The sequence below is a fragment of the Tenrec ecaudatus genome, chromosome 1 (assembly GCF_050624435.1).
Source record: "Tenrec ecaudatus isolate mTenEca1 chromosome 1, mTenEca1.hap1, whole genome shotgun sequence".
In the NCBI taxonomy this organism is placed as follows: Eukaryota; Metazoa; Chordata; class Mammalia; order Afrosoricida; family Tenrecidae; genus Tenrec; species Tenrec ecaudatus.
The window spans coordinates 21316419-21336105 of record NC_134530.1 but is presented as its reverse complement, the minus strand read 5'-3'; the positions used below and the strand labels follow the sequence as shown (position 1 = coordinate 21336105).

Here is a 19687-nt window from a genome sequence, read left to right as displayed (position 1 = left end):
CAAGTATGGTGAGAGGATACAACCCTGACACACACCTTTCCTGATTTTAAAACAAGCAGTTTTCCCTTGTTCGGTTTAGACAGTTGTCTCTTGATCCGTGCATTAGTTCTGAGTGAACACAATGAAGTCTGGTGGGATTTCTGTTCTTCTCAAGGTCTTTCAGTTTGTTAGGGTCCACTCAGTTGGATACTTTAGCACAGTCAATAAAGTACAAGTAAACATCTTTCTGGTAATCTCTGCTTTGAGCCAAGATCAATCTGACATCAGTTAGATAGGTCCATAGGTCCATGTCATCCTCTTCTGAATCCAACTTGAACCTCTGGCAGCTCCCCGTCAATGTACTGCCATAACCATTGTTGGATGATTTTAGGCAAAATTTTACTTGTGTGCTTTATCAATGATATTTTATTGTTTGAGCATTCAGTTAGGTCACCTTTCTTTGGAATGGGCACAGATATGGATCTCTTCCAGTCAGTTGGCCAGGTAGCTAACTTCCAAATGTCCTGGTATAGATGAGTACTTCTAGGGCTTCTTCAGCTTTCTGAAATTATTTCAGTGTGTATTCCATCAATTCCTGGAGCCTTTTGTTTGGCTCATGCATTCAGTGCAGCTTGAACGTCTTCCATCAGCACCACTGTTTCTTTCTCATGTGTTAGTTTAGACCCACTCATCTTCCTATGCAGAGATCCCCTTATGAGTGCGGTCTGCTTTCATTCAATTGATGGCAGCAGGTTATTCTAGAATGGGAGGTTGAAAGGGAAAGGCAGCCTTGTTCTTTTTCCTCTATATTCTTTTGTATAGTTAATATTGTTTCATATCTTGCCTTATTAAAAATAAATACATATTTAAAACCAGTCCACTGGTAAAAAAAACTAGTTATGGGCTCGATGATGACTCATGGCAACCCTGTGTATTATAGTCGAATTGTGCTGCACAGGGTCTTCAATGGCTTATTTTCAGAAGTAAATCACCAGGCCTTTCTTCCAAGGCACTTTTAGGTAGACTCAAACCTCCAACCTTCCATTTGAAGCTGACGCTTAACCATGTGAACCACCAGGGACTCCTTTAAAGGTAGTCATGAGAACTATACTATTTCACTTAACATCTTAATCATTCTCTTCTATGGTACTATACACAGTAATATGAAAAAGTAGGAAAAACATATTTAAAATATGAACCATAAAGCAATAGGTAATTTTTATTAAATTGACTCAACTATCAAAATGTTTTGAGTTTGAACTTTCTGAGGGAAATTCGGCTGGGAGCTATACAAGGCAGAATGAACGAATCACCGTGCTCTAAGAGTTCTGGAGACAGCTTTTGGACCTGTCTAGAGCTTATATTTTAAGAGTAGACTTGATTTGTAGTAGTAGCCAAATGTCATCAGAGTCCATTAAATCATGCTAGGTATGATGGTTTTCGTCTAAAATGTAGTGTGACTCTAGAGCAAAATGACTGATTTTATTGTGTGACTGACTTCCAAACTAGCAGGACTAAATTACTTCCCAAAGCATTCATTCCCAGCACCAACAAAAAATTAAGTGAATTATTTAACAAGACAAGACAGTGATGGGGGAGGGCGCTTTAAAGTGGATTAATTCTCTACCTAATTCACAATTAAAAATTATTAAAAAGTAAAACGAAAAAAAAGAAAAACAAAAGAAAAAAAAGTAAAATGAAGATACCTTCTGGTTTCCTTCAAAAAAAAAAAAAAGCTGTTATGCCATATTCAACCACCCTTTGTACCTTCCCAACATATTTTTTTTGTTTCTGATCAGCTTCCATAAATTGCAAAGTATGCAAAATTAGGAGCCAGAAGATATCCACAAATTTTAATATTCTGTAATAAGATATGAAATAATTTGAGAATGATTAAATACAGAGCTAAAAAGAAGTTTATGAATCAATTAGTTGCAATGACCTCCTTTGGTTCTTGCAACTAATAATGTATCTCATGCTTTGTAATAATAAAGATTAGAATTCAACCAGGACCTTATGATTGCCCCCGGTGAAGAGTCCTGGTGGTTTAGTGGGTTATGTGTCGGGCTGCTTGCTAACAGCAAGGTCAACAGTTGGACTCTACCAGTCAGTCCTTGGAAGAAAGATGAAGTTTTCTGAGGCTCAATCTACTCCTTATAGGGATACAATGAGTTGGATGCAACTTGATGGCATTTTGGGGGGTGGGGGGTAGGGCATGAGGAAAAGAAGCCCTATTGGCACGATGGTCAAACATTTGGCTACCAACTAAAAGATTGATGGTTTGAACTCACTGGTTACTCCTCAGGTGGAAGATGAGGTAGTCTGCTTCTATAAAGGCTTGGAAACTCTATGGTGGCAGTGCTACTCTGTTCTATGGGGGTCACTATGAATCAGAGTGAGCTCAGTGGCAACAGGTTTGGTTTTGGTGAAGAACTAGTAAATAGTATGATAGTGAGAATATTATCCCCCCCCCCCACCAAGGGCTGAATTTTTGAAAGTAGATCATGAGGTCTTTCTTCAAGGCACCTCTGGATGGACTCCAACCTCCAACCTTGCAGTTAGCAACCAACGGCATTTGTTTACCCTTTTCACTACTTAAGGACTCCATTATACCCTATTGTATTCATAGATTCTGAAATGTCATCAAGAAAATGTTTTGTCACCGACTTTTTTTTTAGTAACTCAGCTATTTTATAAAACAAGGAGCTGAAAATGTTCACAGTGTGAAGGTAAGGGCAATAGAGGAATTTTTGCAAAATTAACATTGTAAGCTGCAAGAGACCCGTGTCTAACCTTCCCCTCAACGGACCATGAAAATACCAAATGTTTACGATCTCTTGGAGAGTGAAGAGGCTGTCTGCATCCTAAAAGATTCACAGTCTCTGTAACCCTGTATGATTGTTGTGTCTGAATTGACTGAATGGCAGTGGGGTACTCAGGTGCAGTGCTCTGGGAGCCCCAGAAGAGGTTGGGTGGCTTCCGGGTCATATTTCTAGAGGGCACACTAGAGTGTGCCTTGTGTACTGAGTCTTAAAGGTAGGAAACAAGTCACCAGGGCCACCTGGATGGCAGCCAGTACCTTCTCACCAGCAGATCTTGAAAAGTGGCCCAAGTCATTCCCCATTTTAGCTGCTCTGGCCCTTAATTAATGTCCAGCACGGGGCCACTCCAGCCTCCTCTCAACATACCTTAGCCCTTCCACCAGGGGGCCACCTTCAGACTGAGGCTCTCCTCAGCTTCTTCCATCAGTGTTTAGGGGCCCCTCCTTCCATCCTTTTCTATAGGTTCTACCATCACATCCTTCCTACATTTTTGGATGCCCTCCCTCCCATCTCAGGCTTCCGATCTATCCTCTCAAGCCCAGCCCTCGGTCTGTGGAGCCTCTTTCCTGCTCCTCACTGAGTCCCTTGGGTAGTTCCCGGAGGTCCTCCCTCACTCTGAGGTTCGCCTCCAGGGTATATGACTTCTGCAGACCAATCCAGTGCGCCCCCCACCGAAGTTCTCCCAGGAATGTGGGGAGTCCTCCGCCTTAGGACTTCAGATCCCTCCCCTCGGTCAGCTGGGGCTCCCTCCCCTCAGCTTGCGGTGTCCCGCCTGTTTCTTCCCTTCTCAGTCTTCAGGGCCTTCTCGCGACCCTGACTCAGACTGTCTCAGTTCCTTCCCCCGGCCTCCTTCGCTGTCTGCGGGTCACCTCCTCCAACTGCTGGATCCTTAGGCCGACCCCCGCAACGCTGGACGGCCCCCGACCCCGCTCACCTCCGCCGCCAGCTTTCTCCAGCTAGTCCGCGGCGGGGCGGGACGGGCGGGGCAGGGCGCGGCGCGCGCACGCCGGGCGGCAGCGGCGGTGCGGGGCCGCGCGCACAGCGTGCGCGGTGACGTCAACGCGCTGGCGGCGGCGGCGGCGGCGGCAGGGCTGTTTGTTCTGCTCTCCCGCAGCCGAGGAGCCGAAGCGGCGGCGGCGGCGGCGGCTGCCGGCGGTGCCCGCAGGCGAGCGGGGCCTGTGAACGCGGCGGAGCGACGAGCGCGGCGGGCAGGCCCCGGCCGCACGGAGCCCCGAAGCGAAGCGCAGGTCGGCCGGCCGGCGGGGGCGGCGTGCGGCCTAGCGTCTCAGGTGAGCTCCGGTGTCCTTCGCGGCGGCGGGCGGCGGCAGCGCCGGAAGCGCGCGGGGCGCGGGGGCCGGCGCGGCGCGTAACCCGCATTGCGTAACGGGCCGGTGCGCGGCACTACGCCATCGGCGCGGCGGGGGCGGGGGCCGGGGCCGGGGCCGGGGACGCGCGGGCTTGGGCCCCGTACTTCCTCGCCGGGGCCCCGCGTCGTTGGCGGCTGCGCGCTCGCGGGGCGCCTGTCGTTGTGGCGCGGCCGCGGCTTGGGCCAGCGCGCGGGGCCGCGGGTGGGGGGCGCAGGCGAGCGGGCCGGGGGCGGGTGGGGGGCGGGCCGAGGCGCCCGGCACTTCCTGCCGCCGCCATTTTGTCAAGAGAGGAGGAGGAGGAGGAGGAAGCGGCCGACGCTGGGCCCTTGGCGCGGCGCGCCTGGTCCGGTGAGTGCCGGCCGGCGTGGAGGCCGGAGATGCCCGCTGTCTGGGCCACCGTCCCCTGGGCGGTTCCGGGCGCGCTCACGTGGTCCATGTCCAGTGCGCGCCCTTCTGGCGCCCCGGTCCTCCTGTCGGACTGGGGCTATGCGCCCCTGCCCCCATCTGCCCTGGGTCAGCCTGGCTGGGGCTCCGCCGGGAACAGAGCTCGCCTAGGCCGGAGGGAGGGCCTTGGGATCGTGTGGCTGCCCGGGAACAGGCCCCGGGAGGCGGGAGCAGGGCCTTGGGGAAGGGCAGCCAGGCCCCCTTGTCCCACTGCCCACCCCAGCCTCGAAGCCCCTTGCCAGTCGCTTTGTTTTTCTCAGTCGGTGCTTGCTGGCGTCCTTGCCATGATGTGGTCTATTTGCTATTCTGTATGCGTGGAGGCTTGGGGTGTGATTCAGCGAAATAAAATGACCCCCCCACCTCCAACACTGCCCCAAACGGAAATAGCACAACTTCACCCAAGTGCGATGCCCCAGAGGTCCAGCCTTGGACGTACCGGGAATTCCCACTGTGGTGTAGTGGATGGTGTAAATACTTTTGCCGGGGCATGAGTCATGTGCCTTGCGGCTGACCTCTCCCCCCCTCTGGGCCATGCTTTGTCTTTGCCTTATTTGTTTGTTTATTCGTGTGGTGCCTCCTGCAGCTTGGTGGGGTTATCGGGCCTGGTCCGAGAGTCCCTTTCTGGGCATGTGTTGGATGCAAGATGTGACCTCTTTTAGTGTCTGCCTCCGAAGAATCTAAATGTCTTTCTCATGCTACCATCGTTGAAAACAAAACAACCCCCCCGCCCAAAAAAAAAACAAAAAAACCAAAACACCACCACCAAGGCGCTTTGTGTGTTTAAGCCGGTGACTCTTAGGCGCTAGGACAATGGTTTGGGAGATTTTTATGAATGGAGCTGTCAAGTTCCCAGAATTGGGAGTCCTTAAAGTTGTCCTTGGAAGTTGTGAAGAAAGCAGCCCTCCAAAGGATTTATGAATGTGTATTCAATTTGAAGCAGGTTTTAGACAGCACGGTCTGTTTTATGACCTTGCAATTTTGTAATTTTACAAAACATTCTTTTCGGTTTAATTTGGGTGGGGGTTATCTTTCGACCCAATGAGGGAGGCATTTTAGGTAACAACCTTGCTTTCCTTCCAAACTAGCAGTGGGCACTGGATAAGCCATGCACATGGTTCTGTTGACCAGATTGAGAAGCCAGAACTTGCCTCCCTACCTGTTATCCACAATACCCCTTTCTTGGATGGGATACTTAGTATCATACAGCTAGAGCTGTGGAGTAAATCGTCCTGTGATGAATAAGGAAATTTGCTTAGGCTGGAAGCTGCCTTGTGGATATAGTAGCATTTCTGGGGGAGTGGCCTCTACCAGGGAGGGGTGGGGACTAGCTAAGAATTACAAGGGAATCATTGACCACTTGGGAAAATGCCACCAAATTATTGAATTGCTTAAAGGAATTTAGACTTTGTTTCCAAAAGTTCTCTTACTGTGATCTTTGTACCAAATTGCACTTTTCCTTTTGGGGGCGTGTACAATATTTTCATGTTTCACAATTCTGGTTATTGAATGACTTTCAGTTTTACAAACTAGAGGAAGATTGGAGTGTGTGTAGACTCCCCGCCTCTTTTCTTTTTAGGGGGCAAAAAAAGTTGGCATCTCAGTGATTTGTTAAATTTAATGACTGCATAATCTGTTGCATGGATTTGCTCTGTTGTATTTATCCATTTATCCTATGGTCAGCCTGTTTGTTTCCACCTTTTGGTCTAACACTCTTGTTTGCATTTTTGTGTGGGTAGTGTATTTTCATTTCTCTCTCCTGGGTAGATAAGATAGCTGAGTAGCATTGCTGGGCGGTAATGTAGGTAGCTCCTTTTGGGTCTGCCTTTTGGCTTTGGAGAGATGGTGATGGTTTGGAGCTTCCACAGAGGGAGCAGAAAAGATGGTGCAGCCGAGGAAGTAGAAGTATAGTAGAACCATCTACGGGTTCCTCTTGGGGTTTGAGAAGTCGTACATGCCCACTGGACAATTTAAAATGCTGGCTAAGCCTAGAAAATAGTCTAGGATATGCACCTCAAACTTGTTTTGCTAATTTTAAAGTGCTTTTAAAAAAAAGTTGACTGGTAAGTCTTAATGGCCGGGTGTGCTGACAAGTACATTTCAACTCACTGCAACCCATGTGACTGTAGCACTAACTACCCCAAGGGGTTTTGGGGTGGTTATCTTTGTGGAAGCAGATCGCCAGGACTTTCGTTTTCAGTCATCGGTCAAACTGCCATCCCTTGGTAGCACTTAACCATTGCACCACCAGGACCCTTATAAAACAGGTTACAAACTGATTAAATCTCCTACACTTGTCCTGATATAAATCATGGTACATGTTCCATTCTGAAGCGAATGGAGTGTGTCAAAACAGACTGGTCATGTGTCCCATTCAGAACAGAGCCCTAAGGGGGACAAGAACTGGTCGGTCGATCCACAGCATTTGAAAATGAGATGGTAAAGATTTTTATCACTAAGTAAAAGTAATTAATGTGTGCTTCTTTGCAATTATATGGAAAATACAGAATGAACATTTTGGCAGTTGATTATTAAAAATGATTATCTCATAATTAAATTTTTATTTCCTTCCAGTCTTTTTTCCCCCCTAAATGAGTAACAATATTAGATTACACTCTTAAGTTTTACTAAAAATAGTTATATTGTGAGCATTTCCAAAATGCTTTAAGTGGCTTCCTACTATTTTGCTACTTTTGTATATTTGCAAAACATTTTTAAATTCTGAGAACATAAGTTTCCCTGTTTTCTCTCTTCATTTTAAAAAAAAAAAGTTTTCAACAATTTTTACATTGTGATTTAGGCAAGGGCTATATCTATAAAGAAGATAAAACAGAGCCACACTGGAGGAGTGGGTTACTGGTTAAATTACCAACTACAAGGCCAGCAGTTCAAACCCACCAGCCACTCCGTGGGAGAACGATGAGGCTTTTCTGCTTTTGTAAAGATTTACAGCCTCAGAAACTCACAGTGGCAGTTCACTCTGTCCTATATGAGTCAGAATTGACTCAAGTAGCAGTGAGTTTAGTTTTTGTTTTGGTATAGAGATCAAAGAGGTATGTATTTTGAAAACCTAATAGAAACTACTTTTCTAGAAAGATTGCGTAATTTTTATTTCTACAAACAGCTTAACAAAGTCTGGCTCATAGGGGTGAAAACCAGTGTACATCTTCTTGTGTGTGTTCTAAGGCCTTCTGAGTTGTGGCGTGGTTCTAGGGCAGTGGGTCTCCACCTTCCTCAGGCCACAACCCTTTCATACAGTGCCTCGTTGTGACCCCAACCATAAAGTAATTTTCGTTGCTGCTTCATAACTGTAATTTTGCTACTGTTATGAATCGTAATGTAAATACCTGATATGCAGGAAATATTTTCATTGTTACAAATTGAACATAATTAAACATTAAAGCATAGTAGTGATTAATCATAAAACAATATGTGATTATATATTGTGAAATATTTGTGTTTTCCTATGGTCTTAGGTGACCCCTCTGAAAGGGTTGCTTGACCCCCAGGTTGAGAACCTCTGCTCTAAGGTCTTTGACCTTTCCACCTTCAGTTGCCCAGAGTTGGACTTTGCTTCCTGAAATCAAGTCTTGGAATTCTTGACCCTGGTTGGCAGCTGGATGTTATCTGATTGTGGGAAGGTGCCTGGGAAACCTTGAGCAGCCTTTCTACATCCAGGCGCCTCCCCTCCCACCCCTACCCCAGTCCTTGCCCTGTTTAGCTGTCTCCTCCCAAAGACTAATGACACAGAGGTGTAGTGTTCCCTCTGTTCTGCAGTGGAACCTGAGCTTGAATCCTGTGTGAACGTTGCCTTTTCTTTCCACCCTCCTGGGTTCCCCTTGCCCATGTTTCATTGTCGTTAGTTGCTGTTGCATTGTGTCCCGACTTAAAATAGACCACAATGTTACCTAGTCTTGCACCAGCTTCATGGTAGTTGTATGTTTGCTATGTTTGAGTCTATTGTGTCCATTTGTGTCTTGAGTGCCTTATTCACCTGTGGGGTTCATCTTTTAGTACTCTATAGGACAATCTTAGCTTGTGATCTATATGGTTTTATTTGGCTGATTTTGGAAAGTAGTTGGCTAGCCCTTTTCCTGGTTTGTCTTAGCATGGAAACTCCACTGATCCCTATTCACCATGAGGGACTCTTTCTGGTATTTTAAATTCAAGTAGTAGAGACCGCTTCCAGCAACCCACAAGTCACGACAGTCCAACAAGTTAACATCTGGGTGGCGGATCTATCTTTCAGAAGGGGTACAATAAGGCAGTGCCCTCTAGGCTAGCTACTTGTTGTAGTTGTTCAGGATGGGGAGTGGAAGTGGGAAATAGGATGCCAGGGATGGGAATAATGGGCGCAGCAGGTGACCCAGTGGGTTCCAAGTCCTCATGCTAGCATATGTCTTCAGACTTCTCATTACTATTCTTATTCTGAGTGAACTGTGATTGGAGCCTGGCAGAACTGGAAGGGGCATTTAGAAAGGGATCGCATTTGATCTCTTGTGAGAGAGGAGAAATCATGGGACTGGTGGAAATACAGTACTTTGGTGGGAGGGGCATCTACTCTGAGATATTTGCTACAGAGCCTGGGAGACTTGATCCAGGAGTGGATCAGGATGGTCCCATGTGATGTGTCCTGGGGCCTAAAATGTAATTAGTTCCGCCCCCCCCCCAAAAAAACCCCCACAAACCTGATAATTTGGGAAAAGACAATGATGACAAGGGAGCCCAGCAGAGAAGCTGATGGACAGAAGTTTCCCAGACACAGTAACACTTCTCCACCTTCTGCCATGCTGATTCACATTCTGCCATCATCAGGGTTTGGTGATGGGATTCTGGCTTACCAGGAAAGTTGGAGGTGCCACAGTCTCAGAGAAAGGCTTGGTTTGTGTAGGCTGAGCCAGGTAGTGAGATGAGTCAGGGAAGGAAGTGGGTGTTTGGCTGTATGGCTAAGGTCCATTTCCTGGGCCAGAGTCATGGCCACAGCCCTACCAATGGATTTCTGGCTTTTTGATGGAGAAGAACCAGTCACTGTCAAGTCATTCCTTGGGACTCTGGACCAAGTTCCATGTGTGATATCTCGTTTCTGGCAAATGTAATGGGAACAAATGTTTCTCTCAGCGATATTCTGGTTCTGTGAATATTAATATAAAACTAAGAGAATTGTTTCTATTCTTTTTGATCTATGGCATGCTTAACAGATGCTTTGTTTGCCACATTGTTGTTAACTGCCTTACAGTTGCCCACCTCAAGGTTATCCTACCTGCAGTGGGATTGGACTGGTGAGATCCATGGGGTTTCCATTGCTGGTTTTTGGAAATGGACCTTTTCCCCTAGTGTGTCTTAGTCTAAACATAACACACACTTCTGACAGACTGGTGGTGGCTACTCAGAAGGTGCCTTAGTAAGACATGAACCCAGATCTCTTGCCTGGAAGGTGAGAATGCTACCACGGAACCACCACTCCCTCCTAGTGTGCCCTTAACGGAACCAGAAGCCATTGCTATTGAGTCATTTCTGACTCATGGTGACCCCATGTTTCTCTCTGACTGCCATTGAGTTGATTCCAACTCAGTGATCCTATAGGACAACATAGAACTGTCCTGTGGGTTTCTTAGGAGATTAACTTTATATTTTTTTTTTTTGAGATTGACTTTTTATGAGAGTAGAAAGCCTCATTTTTCTTGCACTGAGTGGCTGGTGGTTTTGAATTACTGACCTTGCAGTTAGCAGCCCATCGTGTAACAACCCACTGTGCAACCAGGGCTCCTGACTCATGTGTAATTACTCTGTGGCTATAAATATGGGAGCAGACAGCAGCCACTTTTTCTGTGGACTGACTGGTGAGTTTCATTAGTGGACCTTGTGATTCGCAACACAGAGCATAACCTACTACTTCATAGGCTGTCCTCATGGCAAGTGGACCAGAGAGGAAGACTCAGTTCACTGCCAAGCAAGGTTGAGTCTCAGCCACCCTTGTGACCTTAGGCATGCGACAGCATCTGCCTGATCCTCAGTTTTTGCCATATTTAAAATGGCAGAGCATTGAGTAGGCCCAGGTGCATGGGAGGGAAGGAAGGTAGGTCTCTGTACTGTGTTCAGATGCCATTTTGTTCCAGGTGCTCCTGCTGTGTGTGGTTGCCACTCTGTCCTTGGTCCCCAGTCCAAGCTGAAACTCCTCCTTGCTTCTGTGATGGCAGGAGAGGTGTGAGATTGGGTGTTAGGCAATTTCCAAACATAGATTAGTAATTCCTGTGTCCTTGTGTATTTCTCATACCCCCAGTTGTCTACCTGAGGCAATAACATGTCTTCAAGCTGGGTGGCCTTTGAGTGTGTTTTGTTGGCCTTTGAGTGTGTTTTGTTTCGTTTAAATGGGGATGTAAAAAGGAAGAGAGCCGGATAATTGTGAAGATTTTACATTTGAAACATTTTCTACTCCAGTTCTTAGGCTTGGTCTTCAGTAGCATAGAGTAGAAAGCAGAAACTACAGAGCTAACAGTTCATTTGCTACTGGAAAGCATATTCTGGGCTTTATGACGGGTTGAAACACACACACACACACACACACACACACACACACACAAACTTCAAGAAAGGGGAAGCCTGTCAGCACAGTGGCTTCATAGCCTGGGCTCTGCAGGCAAGTGCTGGGGAGTCAACCCAGGTACTATCTACCAGCTGTTGTCTAACCTCAAGTTCTGATATGTAAAGTGAGTTTGGACTTGGGAGAATTGTGACCAGAAACTGAATCATAAGAGAAAGTAATTCTTTACGTAGGTGATTTTATTTTTTAAGCACACCGGGGCGCTTTATTGAGCTTGCTGGTAGATGGAGATACATGTGCAAATGGCTGTGGACAGGAGTTGGGACAGGCAGGCCAGGGGGTAGGGGGCCAGGTCGTCCAGCAGGGAGGACAGGATGGTTCCGGACACAGCATGGTGCAGTGGCTAGTGGTCTTACTGGCTGATCATCTGTGACAGGGCTTGGAAGCTCATCACTGTGCCGTTGGTGAGAGGAATGATGAAAATGAGAATTCCCAGGAGGCCAAGGGCTGTACAGAAGATGTTCAGGTAACTTGGAGGTGGACGTGTGCGTGGCTCTGTGCCTCAATCATGTCTCCTACCATCTTTCTGGTCCCTAGACTTCTTGGAGTAAGTGTAGGTCCCCGAGCCCAGACAGCAGCAGTTGAGGAAGAGGGACCACCATGTGCTTGGGCACGTGGGTTTCACTCTGGATGTTGATCACAGACTTTGTGGGGCCGGCATGGTATAGGACCCGCAGCTCATGCATCTTGAGCTCTTGAGCCATCTCCTGGGTGTGAGAACACAGATACTTGTGGAATGGGAGAGGTCACGTATGTGATTTTCAAACCATGGGTTGTGAAATGAATTTAATGGGTTGTAGTCAGTGACTAGGGAAAGAAATAGCAGAGGATGTCACACGTTTTAAGAGCACCTAAATGTGTATCTGTGCGTATGAGGGCACGTAAAGTTATTGCTGTTAGGGCTTCTGTTCATACAAGCTCAGGTTTATTCCAAATAAAGTGGGTTTGGACAAGCCTCTGTGATTAGTGGATGGTTGTAGAACACTTCTGGTTTATTTCGTATCATTAGGCTGCTTTCAAAAAAAGTCCAATCAAAACTGACTTCCAAAGGCATCTGTTGGGTCACTTGAATTTAAATGTATGGAGCTGTTTTGGGGGATTTCAAAGGGTTAATCTTGGTAGTTTTTCCTCAAAGGATACAGGATGATCATGGGAGGAGCCGTTTTCAGAAAAGAGGTTTTCAGAAAACTGAAAACTACAATAGTGAGGAAAAGGCCAGGAAAATTGCTCTGAAGCATCTCCTCTCCACCACCACCCCCTATCACAATGCAGCTGAAGTTCTGTAAGGGCTGTCTTAACAAGAATTTTTTGGGGGGGAATCTTACTCCATCCACCCTATAGCCCTGGTCTTGCCCCTTCAGATTTCTTTTTGTTCCCAAAATTTAAAGAACGCTTATGGAGCACAATTTGAGTCCTTGAGGGTTCCAAAACTACTGGAAGTTGTGGGTGGGGACTGTCGAGTTAGTTCAGACTCACAGTGACTGCAGCAGAATGAAGCGGCCACATTTGCACCAGCCTCATACTTGTAGAGCCTGTTGTAGCCGCACTGTGTCAGTCCTTCTCCCGGGGTCTTGTTCTTTTTTGTTGGCCCACCACGTTACCAAGCATGATGCTCTTCTAAAACACATTCACGGTCATACCACCTTCATTTTGAAGGAGCATTCTTGCTGTACTGTTTTCACAGATTTGCTTGCTCCACTGGAACTTCATGGTAGATTTAATATTCTTTGCCAACACCGTAATTTAAAGGCTTCAATTCTTCAGTCTTCCTTATTCATTGTACAGCTTCCATATGCATATGAGTGATTGAAATACTGTGGCTTGTGTCAGGTGCACCTTAGTCTTCAAAATGACATCCCTGCTCTTTAACACTTTAAAAGTGGTCTTTTGTAGCATATTTAACCAGTGCAATATGTCCTTTGATTTCTTGGCTGCTGCTTCCTTGGACATTGATTGTGGATCCAAGCAAAGTAAAATGAAATCCTTGACAACTCCAGTCTTTTCTCATTTTATTGTGTTGTTGCTTAACAGTCCTATTGTGAAGCGTTTAATTCTTATTTATGTTGAGAATGTAATCCATACTAAAAGTTGTGGTCTTTGACCTTAGAAGAGTTATTAGAGGGATGGAAATCCGAAGTGTATAGGTCTAGGTGGAGGGTTTAGCAAGAAAAAGTAGCTTCCCATTTTGATATTTTTGTTTAATGGTTCTATAACTTGTAGCAAAACGTTTTGACTCTTGCCACACATTCTAACTGTAGTCAAAGAAGTATGAATAACATTGCTCACAATGTTACTTTTTAATTGTTTACTGTTTCTCACAGTGTTTCTTCATCAATACCCAAGAGTGACATGCTTTTCAGCACCAAGGAACTGTTTCAAGCTTCACTTTCTCTTCTCTTTCCTACTCACTCCAGAAGGCTGTAACTCTTGTAGGGCTTGGGGTAGGGACAAAACAGTCCTGCAGCCATGCGCTAACAGGCAATCGATAATACAAGAAACGTAGGAGGAGGCTTCAAAGGATTCATGGAAAATGGAATTTAAAAAGTAACAAAATTTCCCACTACTCAAGGAGCCAGTGAAGTATTGCCCAGTTTGCACCCTTTTCATGATAATTTGCACGTTGGAGTCCTCTCACTGCCATTGGGTTGGTTCTGACTCAGAGCAGCCCTATAGGACATTAACACCCCCCCACCCCCCACCCCGGGTTTCAGAGACGTGCTCTTTGCAAGAGTAGAAAGCCTCACCTTTCTCACATGGTGTGTTGATAGTTTTGAATTGCTGATTTGTGATTCACCTGCTACATCACCAGTGCCCTTTGTTGGAATCCAGTGGGACAATATCCTGTTGTGACCCATGGAGATTTACCTTGGTAATGTTTTCAGAAGATCATCAGGCCTTTTTTCATACTCTTGTCTGGAAGTTCACTGTTAACCCATCCGTCACAGGTACAGCTCCTAGCATCACAGAGCCGTGCAAGCCACCACAAGACTAGAAACTGGTGGGTTAGTTGTTTGTCATTTATTCTCACTATCATCCCACCCTTTCATTTTATTTATTTACTTTTTCATCCCACCCTTTTAATTAAGATGTTCTATCTTTTAGGAAATGGCTATTGTAATTAAGTCTTTTGTTATAAATGCAAGCACAAACTTAGTTAAAATAAGAAGACATTGAATAAATGATGTACCGTGCGTGGAAGTCTGGAGAGGACTAGGCCAGGAGCCCACACAGTGACATTAGGGATGAATCAGTCTTCCCTACTTAAGCTCTCAGCAACTGATCGTGGAAGTCTCTGGCTTGGGTCCCCAGTGAACCCTGACCATGTGCTGAATGAGCGGACCTGCTAGCCAGCGGGCCCCAGTACAGCTCCTCCTCCTCCTCCTCCTCCTCCTCCTCCTCCTCCTCCTTCTCCTCCTCCTTCTCCTCCTCCTCTAGGTAGTAGCTCTCCCAGCATCTTGCCTCCGGGTTTGTTGTGAGGCACTCACTAGGATTAGAGGGTGCACCCTCACTTTTGAAGCAGACCGTTTTGGATGACTGAAAGGGAAGCCAGTTCACATTAGGTGGAAAACCAGAAGGAATTTAAAACTGTCTAGGTAGATTAATTACTCCAGGAGAAACTAAGACCTGGCTAAACTGAAGCTGGATCCTCGGTGGTGGATGACAGTGTCAGCTGGGGCATTGGAAGAAAGCCTGCAAGAAGACTACCAGACCTGACTGGTGTTGGAACCCAAGGGGGGGGGGGATTGTGGGAGTAGAGACTAGGGGAGACTCAGAAAAGAGTCCAGTGGAGATTTTTCAGTCAACATTTTCAGGAGAAATTGTGATGAGAGACTATTTTTGTAGACTGATTCATCTATTGTCTGTATCTAAAAAAAACTACCACTGTAATTTTGTGATTCTCTAGGCTGTTTTCTCTTCATAAATTCTTGCAAAGACTGCTTCTTGGCATTCCTCTAGTGTGACAGAAAGCCTACTCAGATTTCTATAATCAAAAACAAGTGTTAAGCACAACTTGTAACTGTCGCTTTCCTGCTGTTTTCTATGTTGAAAATATCCATTCCTCTGTGGAGGCCCCAAATACTCGAGAGTCCAGCGTGAAAACGGAGATCAGTCTTATTCTCAATAGAGTGACTCTTCTTTTTTTGTCTCTGAGGAAGCCAGAGGCCACTGGCATGTGTCATGTGCTGTGTTCTTTCCAGAAAGATACTTCCTTTGCATTGGGTGGGGGACAACGACAATTGATTCTCATTCCCTCAGAGCCCATTGAAGAGCATGCATGGAAAATGAACTTTGAAGTAAAAATGTATGAATCTGCTCATCAAAGGGCTCTTGGGTTTAGGGAGGGCTTTAGGTGGCCTGTGATTTCTGCTTTCCGAAAATCCAAGGTGAAGGTGACTTCCAAAAACCCAAACCAAACTCATTGCTGTTGACTGGGACTCATGGTGACCCAATAGGACGGAGTAGAACTGTCCCGTAGGACCTCCAAGGCGGGTATCTTCACAGAAACATCATCCACAGGTGGCTCCTGAGGAATGGCTAGTGGATTTGAACTGTCAACCTTTATGTTAGTAAGCAATTCCTTAACAAATGTGCTGCAAGGTGCCTTTGTTTATCAAAAATAGCTGGGCAACATTTAAAATATGCAAATGGTCACAACTGGGACCAATGGTTGTGGGGGAGGGCATGATGGAATCAGTCATGTGTAGTAGTAGTCAGTGAGGCAGTCAATCATCTATTTAGTAAGGCTCTGGTTATGCATGTACATTGATGTCCCACTGACTAGTTCAAGGACTTTGGGCCTCTGGATAGATGATGCAAGTAGGAGGACCGGATTGGCTTGGAGGTTCCTTGCTAAAAACTCCTCCCCGACTTATTGTGCATCTCTTCAGGTGTTGTGGTTTTATTAAAAGGTTATTACAAGTGTAGCGCTTCTGTGAGTTTTGAGTCATATACTATTGAATTATCCAGCCTGTCAGAGACACGGATGCCTGCCCGTTTGGCAGTTGGTTAGAAGAAGAGAATTCTAACGAGAGCATAGTGATAGCTCAGATGTTTTGTGAAAGCTCCACCTGTGGATGTGTGTGTGTGTGTGTGTGCGTGCGTGCGTGTGTGTGTTATATTTACACTTTCGTGACTCTGAAATCATGTGGCATACTCAACTTGGTTTGTCCTTATAAAAGGCCTCCAGTGAATTTTAACAGTCATTTCGTGACCTTTCTGTCAGTGGCATTGTGCACCTGGAGCCCACCCTTCCTTTGTGCTCATGTTCCTGGAGCTGGGGAGGGTTGTGTGTGTGTGTGTCTGCAGCTTCAGGTGAAGAAAGGGGCACTTAGCTGAAGCAGCTGCTATTTGGGATGTCACTTCCTGGATCTGGAGTTGATTTGGGGCCTTGACAGCAGAAGGTCACCCAGTGGGCCATGCACCAACCTGATCACTCAGTGGTGCCAGGCGTGAGGACCTGGAATCAATCTATTTACATATTCCTTCACCTGTGGGTGGCCGAGGGGCCTTGTGGGATGGTGCTGCTCTTGGGCATTTTGCTTAGGGTTATTGCTATACTGTAGTAAGTGTTGCACGATGTCACTCTCTGGCTCATCCGCACCCCCTCCCTCCTCCCTCCAGTCTGTTGGATGGAATAGGAAACACAACACCATAAACACGAATAGTTCATTCTTTTGCAATTGGGGTAGAGTTGAGTCAGGATGGAAAAGAATCACTACTTCTAAGAATAGTGCCTGTTAGAAATCCCTTCCTTACCCAAACCAAACTCATTGCCATGGAATAGATTTCAACTTACTGCAGTATTGTAGGGCAGCGTCCAAATGCCCCACAGGAGTCACAAGGCTGTGTGCTCATTTATGTCTCACGGGAGCAGACTGCTGCATCTTTCCTTTCCCCATGGAGCGCCAGTGGTCTTGACCTTCTGTCTTCTAGTTAGCAACCAAGTGCTTGATTACCACACCACCAAGATTTCCCTCAAACACTTTTATTGTTGCTATTGTCATTAAGTTTGTTCTAACTCTTAGCTACTGTGTGTATAACAGTACAAAGCACTGCTGGGTGCTGTGCCATCCTCATAACCACTGCTATGTTGGAGCCGATTATTACAGGCATTGTGCCACTCCGTCTCATTGAGGGTCTTCATTTTTTGCTAGCCTAGCTTAATGTCCTTTCTCATATCTTTCCTGATAACATGTCCAAAGAACGTGAGATGAAGTCTTGTCATCATTTCCGAGGTGCATTTTGACTACTTTTTCCAAGACAGATTTGTTTATGATGTACTCAATACTTTTATTTAATATTTATGCATGACATCACCAGTGTGCCATATTTAATACTTTTCTCCATAACAGTTTAGATGCATAAAATTTTTTCTTGTTTTTTTAAGTTGAGGAAGATTTTATTGAGGCAGGGAAAGAACTCCCAGAGGGGAAGGAGAACAGAGAAAGCCCTCGGGCGGTTCTGAGTCCCAACGAATTAGGTCAGGGAAATTGCCCCTAAATTTTTTTCCGGTTGCATTCATTCATCGTCTAACTTGACATGCATGTAAGGCAATTGCAAATGAAATGGCTTGGCTCAGACCCATTTTAGTCTTCAAAGTGATGTCTTTGTTAACATCTAAAGAGATCTTTTGTAGCAGATTTGCCCAGTGTAGTATGTCATTTGACTTAAAAAATTTTTTTTAATTTAACTTATTTTTTATTAAAACATTTTATTGGGGGCTCTTACAATTCTTATAACAATCCATACATAAGTTCTATCAAGCATATTTGTACATATGTTGCCATCATTTTTCATTTGAGTTCTTGACTGCTGCTTCCCTGAACGTTGATTTTAGATTCAAGTGAAATGGAATCCTCTGTTAACCTTTGGTTCCGTTGTCAAAGTTTTTATTTTCTTTATGTTTTGGTTCGATCCATACTGAAGGCTGTGAGTATCTGATCCTCATCAGTGAGTACTCCAAGTCCGCTTTTGTGCTATAAGTTTTTATGGGCACAGAAAGCCTCCTCTCTCTTCCATAAAGCAGCTGGTGGGTTCCAACTGCCAACTATGAGGTGAACAGCCCAATGTATAACCCACTATGCCACAAGGGTTCCTCCTCAATGAAGGGACACAAATTAAGATTGTAAACATGAAAGAGTTTGTGAAAGGCGGTGCTATTTGTGTGAAGGTGTTTGTTAGTAATCTTTGTGTTAGGTTGTGGTGTCTAGAGTCACAAAACCAGTAACACTGAAATATGTATAAGAAAAATTTGTATCAAGAAGGTGCCCCAGCCCAGGCCAACTCAAGTCCTTAGGTCAGTCCAATGCTTGCTAGAGGCCTCTTCAGATTTACGGAGCTGCAGGGAGATTACAGGCCGGTAGGTACAGAATCATGTGGAATCCAAGGCTGGTGGAAACATGGCAGGGTGCCGGCAGCTCTCCAGGTCAGTGGCCCACGTGGGGCTGCCCCTGGAAGCAGACACAGAGCTCCAGCCAGGAGAAAGGTAAAGGGCCAGAGAGGAAGAGAATTTCCCAGTGTCCTTCATATCTAAACCACATGCCCAAGGAGTCATCATCGGGTTGTGAACTGATTGCTAGGATGACTCCACTCCTACACTTTTGCACAAGTTCAAGTGGATAGAAAACCATTGAATCATAGTGACTTAATACATGGTAGAATGAAACACTGCCCTGTCTTGTTCATCATAGCAACATATAAGTCTCCACTGACACATGGGCGGTGGCTGTGCATTAGGGGGATCATTGGAGCAGTAATGGAACCCTATCCACCTGCATGGCACCTTTATCCCATGAGCCAGCAGAGTACCTGGAAGGAACCCTGTGCCCATGTTGGTCTGTGTTGATATTGACTCACAGGTTGGACTCTCAGGCATGTAGTTTGGAATGAGACCCATGTTAAGAGTCTATTTCTATAGTGCCTCAATGTACCCAGAGCTTCACTGTCACCTCCTGGGTCACTACCCCTAGGCCTGCTTCCTTCTCACTGCATTTGAAATTTCATAAACATTCTTTTCCACATGTAAGTGAATGACTTTCTCTTATGGCTCCTCAGCCTGCCTCTAGAGCCCCCACATTCCACCTTATACTTTAAGGATGTTCTGTTAGTAATCGTTGGCTTGTGAGAAGGTTCAAGGCTTTTAGCAAATAGTTGCCTATGAGCAGTTCATGTGAAATATAGTTAAATTTTCTGAATTCTCCTTGGCAAGGAGTTCCTTATTTTTGTATGCCAACTCTGAAAGTAGTGAAACCACCAAGCAGTAGTCCCTCTAAGCCCTGTGGTAGCCTTAATATTGTGCTGAGCCACCGTAATAAGCACTCTGGCCTTCCCTACTGCCTCCTCCATCCCAGTGGAGAGCCCAAGCACAGCACTGTGGCTGGTGATTGCCTGTTCTAGCAGCATTTGAGTAGTAGCCTCAGTATGGGCCCAGTGAGTGTGCTGTGCTGTATTCTAAGGCTCTGTGTAGTCCTGTGTTC

At 45.8% G+C, this 19687-nt stretch overlaps 1 protein-coding gene across 2 annotated transcripts in view; it reads left to right on the top strand.

Annotated features, from left to right (window-relative positions):
• Positions 1-3884: 3884 nt before the first annotated feature.
• Positions 3885-19687, top strand: part of BRD4 (bromodomain containing 4) — an 80233-nt gene continuing 64430 nt past the window's right edge. The window contains exon 1 of one of the 2 annotated variants that reach the window (XM_075548362.1): positions 3885-4090. The gene's annotated coding sequence lies outside the window, so the exon portion shown is untranslated. Of the gene's footprint in view, positions 4091-4381; positions 4517-19687 lie in introns of those variants that run through there. The other variant, XM_075548367.1, reaches the window with a different exon arrangement.